The sequence below is a fragment of the Penaeus monodon genome, unplaced genomic scaffold, assembly GCF_015228065.2.
Source record: "Penaeus monodon isolate SGIC_2016 unplaced genomic scaffold, NSTDA_Pmon_1 PmonScaffold_3615, whole genome shotgun sequence".
Lineage (NCBI taxonomy): Eukaryota > Metazoa > Arthropoda > Malacostraca > Decapoda > Penaeidae > Penaeus > Penaeus monodon.
Window position 1 is genome coordinate 2,820 of NW_023658357.1, and position 7,181 is coordinate 10,000.

Below are 7,181 nucleotides of genomic sequence, written 5' to 3' on the forward strand. Positions count from 1 at the left end.
TCTCCTCTCTCCTCCTCCCCTCTCTACCTCCCCCCCTCCCCCTCTCCCCCTCCTCTTCTCTCTCTCTCTCTTTCTGTTGTGGTTTGTGTGTGGGGTGTGTTTTTGTGTGGTGTGTGTGTGTGGGGTGTGTGTGTGTGGGGTGTGTGGGGTTGGGGGGCGTGTGCGTGGGGCGTGGGGCGTGTGGCATGTCCCTTTTTTGGGGCCCAGGGCCTTGAAATGTGCTGTAAAATGTCATGTGGGGTTGGCTTTTCCTTTGGCATGGTTTCCCCCCCCCCTTTTCCTTTTTCTTTTGTTTTTCTTTTCCCCTTCCTCCTCTCTCTTCCTTTCTCTCTTCCCCCCTCTCTCCCCCCCCCTTTCTCTCCCCCCCCCCCTCTCTCTCCCCCTCCCCCCCTCCCCCTCCCTCTCTCTCTCCCCTCCCCTCTCTCTCTCCTCCCCTCCCTCCCTCCCCCCCTCCCCTCTCTCCCTCCTCTTTTCTCTCTCTCTCCCCCCCTCTCCTCTCTCTCTCCCCCTCCCTCTCTCTCTCTCTCTCCCCCCCCTTTTCCCTCTCTCTCTCTCCCCCTCCCTCTCTCTCTCTCCCCCCCTTCTCTCCCTCCCCCCTTTTTCCTCCCCTCCCTCCCCCCTCTCTCTCTCCCCCTTTTCTCATCTTCCCCCCCCCCCCCTCTCCCTCTCCCCCCTCTTTTCCTCCCCCTCTTCCCCCCCTCGTCTCTCTCTTTTCTCTTCCCTTTTTCTTCCCTCTCTCTCTCTCTCTCCCTCTCCCTCTTTTCTTTTCCTCCCTCCCCTCTCCCTCCCCTTTTCCCCCCCTTTTTCGCCCCATCTCCTCCCCCTCTCTCCTCTCTCCCCCCTCCCCTCTCTCTCCTTCCCTCCCCCCCCCTCTCTCTCCCCCTTCCCTCCCCCCCTCCTTTTCTCTCTCTCTTTCCCTCCCCCCCTCCTCTCTCCCTCTTTCCCTCCCCCCCTCTCTCTCCCCTTCCCTTCTCTCCTCTCCCCTTTCCCCTTTCCCTCTCTCTCTTTTCTCCTTCCTCTCTTCTCTCTCCTCCTTCCCTCTCTCCTCTCTCCCCCCTTCCCCCCCTCCCCCCTCTCTCTCCTTCCCCCTCTCCCCTCTTTTTCCTTTCCCCTCCCCCTTTTCCTCTCCCCTTTCCCCCCGCTCCCCTTCCTCTCCCCTTCCTTCTTTTATCCCCCCCTCTCTCTCTCTTTTCCTTCCTTTCCCTTCCCTCTCTCTCTCTCCCCCCTTTCCCCCCCCTCTCTCTCCCCTTTCCCTCTCTTTTCTCTCCCCTCCTTCCTCTCTCTCTCTCCTCCTTTCCCCCTCTCCCCCTCTCTCCTTCCCCCTCTCTCTCTCCCCTTTCCCTCTCTCTCTCCTCCCCCTTTTCCCCCCCCCTCTCTCTTCCTCCCTCTCCCCCTCTCCCCCTTCTCTCCATTCCTTTTTCCTCCTCTAAATCCCCCCCGTTTCCCCCTCTCTTTCCCATCTCCCTCTTCCTCTCTTTCTCCATCTCCATCTCCCTCTTCCTTTCTTTCTCCTTCTCCTCTCCTTCACGCACGCACGCACGCACGCACCCAAAACACGCGCCCCGCACCCCCCGCACGCACACGCACACGCCCCAACGCCCGCCACGCCACGCACACAACACCCACAACACACCCCACACCCCCCACACACCCCAAGAGCTCGCCCTCCCAAAACAATGCCTCCCCGCAGCCGTCATTTACCCTCACTAACACCCTGTGCCCGCCTGTGCCCTGCCCCAATGCCCCTTCGCTTGTGGCACTGGTGCTTTCTTTGACTCCGGGTGTGCTTCCCTGCATTTCCTGTCTCTGCTTCTTCGCTTATCTGTTTGCTATGGGTGTTTCGTGTCTCTCTCTCTCTCTCTCTCTCTCCCCCCGCTTTTCTCTCTCCTCTCCCCTCCCCCTCCCCTCTCTCTCTCTCTCTCTCTCTCTCTCTCTCTCTGTATCCTTCCCCCTCTTCCATCCCTTCTTTCTTCTCTCAACCTCCCCACTGTCTCTCTTCCTCGTGCCTACTTCATTCTCTTCTCCATCCCTCCTTCCCTTTCTCTCTTTCTCTCCCTTTCTTACAAAATCCTTCCCTCCTACCCTTTCTTCCTTCTCTCTCCCTCCTACCCCCTCCCTTCTCCCCCTTTCTCCGCCTCTCCCTTGCGTCTTCCATTCCTTCATTCCCCCCTGGGCTCGTGGGACAAAAAAAAGGGAAAAAAAGGGTTTTCCTAAGGGTCAAATTTCCTACCCCAAAAAGTCCCCCTCAAACCTTTGAAAGCAGCAAGAAATAAAAACATGCAAATTCCCTTTTTTTGGAAAACCCCAAAAAAAGGGTTAAAAAGGGGGGGAAAAGACACGGGGAACAAAAAATTTAAAAAGGGGAAGGGGGGGGAAAAAAAGGGGGGAAAAAGGAAAGGGGGGGGGGGAAAAGGGGGGGGGGGGGAAAAAAGGGGGGGGGGAAAAGGGGAGAAAAAGAAGGGGGAGGGAGGGGAGGGAAAAAAAGACAAAAGGAAAAAGAAAAAAAGGGGGGGAAAAACCCAAAAAAACCCCAAAAAAAATTTAAAAAAGGGGCCCCCGGGGTTCCCCTTTTTAAAAAAAACCCCTTTCCCCCCCTTTTCCCCCCTTTTTTTTTAAAAAAATTTTAAAAAAAAAAAAGGGTTTTAAACCCCCCCCTTTGTTTTTTTTTTTTTTTTTTTAAAAAAAAAAAAAAAGGGGGGGGGGGGGGAAAAGGGAAAAGGGAAAAAAGGGGGGGGGAAGAGGAAAAGGGGAAAAGGGGGGGGGGGGGGGAAAAGGGGGGGGGGGGGGGGGGAAAAAAAGGGGGGGGGGAAAAAAAAAAAGGGGGGGAAAGGGGGAGGAAAGGGGAAAAAGGGGGGGGGGGGGGGGGGGGGAAATTTTGGGGGGGGAAAAAAAAAAACCCCCGGAAAAATTTTGGGTCCCCCTTTTCCCCCCCCCTTTCCCCCCCCCCCCCCCCCTTTTTCCCCCCCCCCTTTTTTTTTTTTCCTCCCCTTTTTACCCCCCCCTCCTTTTTTTCCCCCCCCCCCCCCTTTTTTCCCCCCCCTCTCCCTCTCTTCCCCTTTTTTCCCCCTTTTTTTTTCTTTTCTTTCCCCCCTTTTTTTTTCCCTTTTTTCCCTTTTTTCCCCCCCCTCCTCCTTTCTTTTCCCCCCCTTTTTCCTTTTTTTCCCCCTCCCTTTTTTTTTTCTCCTTTTTTTTCCCCCCCTCTCCCTTTTTTTTCCCCCCTCCCCTTTTTTTTTTTTTCCCTTTTTCCCCCCCCTTTTTTTTCCCCCCTTTTTTTTTTCTCCCCCCCTTTTTTTTTTTTCCCTCTCTTTCCCTTTTTCTCCTTTTTTTTTCCCTTTTCCCCCCTTTTTTCTCTCCCTTTTTTCCCCCTTTTTTTTCCCCTTTCCCCCTTTGCCCCCTTTCCTTTCCCCCCCTTTTTTCCCCCCTTTCCTTTTTTCTCTCCCTTTTTCCCCCCTTTTTTTCCCCTCTCCCTCCTCTCCCTCCCCCCCCTCCCTTTTCCCCCCCTCTCCCTTTTCTTTCCCCCCCTCCCCCTTTTTTTTTTTTCCTCTCCTTTTTTCCCCCCCCCCCTTTTTTTTTTTTTTTTTTTTTTTTTCCCCCCTCCCCCCTTTTTTTTTCCCCCCTTTTCTCTTTCTTCCCCTCCCCCCCTTTTTTTTTTTTTTTTTCCCCCCCTTTTTTTCCTTTCCCCCTTTTTTCCTCCCTCTTTCTTTCTCCCTTTTTTTTTTTTTTTTCCCCCCCCTTCCCCTTTTTTTTTTCCCAACCCTTTTTCTTTTTAAAAAAAAATTTTTTTTTAAAAAACCCCCCAAAAAAAAAAAAAAAAAAAAAAAAAAAAAAGGGGGGGGGGGGGGGGGGGGGGGGGGGGGAAAAAAAAAAAAAAAAAAAAAAGGGGGGGGGGGGGGGGGGGGGCCCCCCCGGGGGGTTTTTAAAAAAAAAAAAGGGGGGGGGGGGGGGGAAAAAAAAACCCCCCCCCCCCCTTTAAAAACCCTTTTTTCTTCCCTTGCCTTTTCCCAAAAAATTTTTTTCCCCCCCCCTTTCCCCCCCTTTTTCCCCTTTTTTTTTTTTCCCCTTTTTTTCCCCCCCTTTTCCCCCCCCCTTTTTTTCCCCCCTTTTTCCCCCCCCCTTTTTTTTTTTTTTTCCCCCCCCCCCTTTTCCCCTTTTTTTTCCCTTTTCCCTTTTTTTTTTCCCCCCTTTTTTTTTTTTTTTTTTTTTTTCTTTTTTTCCCCTTTAAAATTTTTCTATAATTTCCAAAACCCTTTTTTGGGGTTTTGGGGGAAAAATTTTAAAAAACAAAGGGAAAAAAAAAAAAAAATTTGTTATAAAAAAAAAAAAAAAAAAAAAAAACCCCCCCCCCCCCCAAAAAAAAAAAAAAAAAAAAAAAAAAAAAAAGGGGAAAAAAAAAAGGGGAAAAAAAAAAAAGGGGGGAAAAAAAAAAAAAGGGAAAAAAAAAGAAAGGGGGGAAAAACCCCTTTAAAAAAAAAAAAATTTTTCCCCAAAATTTTTTTTCCCCCCCAAAAATTTTTTCCCCTTTTATTTTTTGGGGGTTTTTTGGGGGTTTTTGGGGGCCCCTTTTTCCCCCGGGGGGCCCAAAGGAAAAAAAAAAAAAATTTTTTTTTTTTTTTAAAAAAAAATTTTTAAAAAAAAAAATTTTTTGTCCCCCCCCCCTTTTTTTTTTTTTCCTTTTCCTTTTCCCCCAAACCCCCCCCCCTTTCCCTTTAAATTTTTTTTTTTCCCCCAAATTTTTTCCCCTTTTTTTTCCCCTTTAAAACCCCCTTTTTTCCCCAATGCGTTGCGTCATCTCTTAGCACAGAAACTACTCACAATAATAAAGATTCCTGAAGTGATAGCACACTAGATCTGGTAATAGAGTGGCTCTCTCCTCGTGTCAATTAATCCATCTGAAAGTCCGTTCAAATCCTATTCGCTTTATGCTTATGTTAATTGAACTCCATTTCCTTCTAGGCAGTTATCACGCAGTATAAACATCTACATATAATCCAACCTTCACGTATGTATTGCCCTCTGTTCTCAGCCCTTGCTTTACACTATTGTTTCCACCTTTATACCCCTTCCCCTTCCCCTTCTCCTTCACCCTCTCCTTCTCCAATTCCATCTATTTCACCCTCACTCCTCCCTCTTCATCCTTTCTCCCCCCCCCCCTTTATCATCCTTACTCTCATTTTACCTACCTCTTTCCTCACCTTTCCCTTCCCTTCCTATCCCCTCACCGCACGCTAAACAGATACCGAAAGCCATACAAACGTTTATCCATTTACAAAAGCTACAGCGCCCATTACAACACATTAATCGCACAATGGAGAGAAATCAGGGGGCATACAGTGAGGTCTGTAGCAGATTCGGTAATAGGTACAATAAAGGCTGTCTCGTCGGATACAGACAAAATACAACGAAAATACAATATAGACTGTATCATCTAGATCACGAATGTTTCTCGTAATACAAGTTTCCTTTTCTCTCTCTCTCTCTCTCTCTCTCTCTCTCCTCTCTCTCTCTCAATTTCTCTCTCTTCTCTCTCAATTTTCTCTCTCTCTCTCTCAATTTTCTCTCTCTCTCTCAATTTCTCTCTCTCTCTCTCATTTCTCTCTCTCTCTCTCTCTCATTTCCCTATCTTTCTCTCATTTCTGGAACTTTCTCTCTCTCTGTTTCTCTATTTTTCTCTCTCCTCTCTCTCAGTTTCTTTCTCAATTTCTCTATCTTTTTCTCTCATATCTCTATATTTCTCTCTTTCTCTCTCATTTCTCTATCTTTCTCTCTCTCAGTTTCTCTATATTTTTCTCTTTCTTTCTCTCAATTTCTCTCTCTCTCTCTCTCTCCTCTCTCTCAGAAATACAACAACCGTTGTATCACAGAACGCCCAAAAAATGCAGCCTCAGCTACAGCAACGGCATGCAACAGACCTCAATTGCAGATGCGAATGTGACCCAAGAGCTGGCTAATATATGGATCATTCGCAGTGACTCATCTTTGAGTCACGGTGAATGTCTGTTAGTCATCGAATGTGTCTGTCCGTCTTTTTGGTGGATTCTCTGGTGTTCTCTTATCAATGGAAAAGAAGCTAATTACTTCCCATATTAGTAATAGTAATTATAGCAGTGCTTAACCGACACGAAAGCCATTAGCAACACCAACAGCGGTCACAGCAACAGTAGCGAGGGCACCGCGCGCCCTTCTACAGAAGCTCCGGCCATGAACAAGTGCGTCTCGTACTCACCTGCGGGCGCGCCGGAGTCCAGGTTGGCGTAGAGGGCGTGCGTGGGCGGGTAGGCGGCGCCGTTGGTACTCATGTTGGCGTAGGCGCGGGCGTGCTGGCTGGTGGGCGGCTGCGAGGCGGGCAGAGGGGGTGGGGGCGAATGGCTGCCCACCCCGCCACTTCCACCGCCGCCCGCGTGGGCGTGGTGCGCGCGTGGCGAGTTGTTGGTAGATGGGCTGCGAGGCGGTGTTGGAGTAGAGCGGCTGCGCGCTCATGGGCACGGCCACCCGCGACGTGGGCGTGTAGCTGTGGGCGGGCTGGGGCGGCGGCGGCGTGTACGTGCCCATGCCCAGGCCGCCGCCGCCGCCGCCCAGGCCGCCCGCGGGCGCCATTGCGGCCGACGACGTGTACACGGCGCCCGGCACGATCACCCCGCTGAAGTCGCCGCCGGCGGGCAGAGGGGCGTCCAGGCCGCGGCCGAGCGCGCCGACGCCCGCGCCCGCGCCGCCTCCGCTGCTCATGATGCGCGCCGACGCCACGCCCACGGTGCCAGGGGCGGGCGCATTGACGGCGTAGTAGTCCTCGACGCCCGCGTGGGTACTGGAAGGGGCGGAGGAGAGGCCGTGGGCGGCGGCCAAGCCGATGTTGCCGTACACAGCCTGCTCCTGGCCTTCCTGCGGGAGAAGGGGAGAGGCCGTTAGTCAGAGCGGCCACGCGCGAACAGGAACGGCGTCCCACCTGCACTTCGTTTCTTAATTCAGTTTACTGCATTCATTCAACTATTTCTAAATCTATATCATCTTATCTGTCTCAGTCATTACAAAGATGAACCTACGCAGAAACCCAAAGAAAAATATCGGTCAGGTATCTTTAAGTATCCTGAGCATACTTATATTACCCTCTTCAATTTAACAAATAAAAAACTATTTCAACCATTAAGTTCCTACTAATACTACTAATACAATACATCCATCTTCTC

The 7,181-nt window shown here is 50.7% G+C and overlaps 1 pseudogene; it reads right to left on the bottom strand.

Moving 5' to 3' along the window:
- Positions 1-5,742: 5,742 nt before the first annotated feature.
- Positions 5,743-6,891, bottom strand: LOC119570701 (annotated as a pseudogene).
- Between the last annotated feature and the right edge of the window lie 290 nt (positions 6,892-7,181).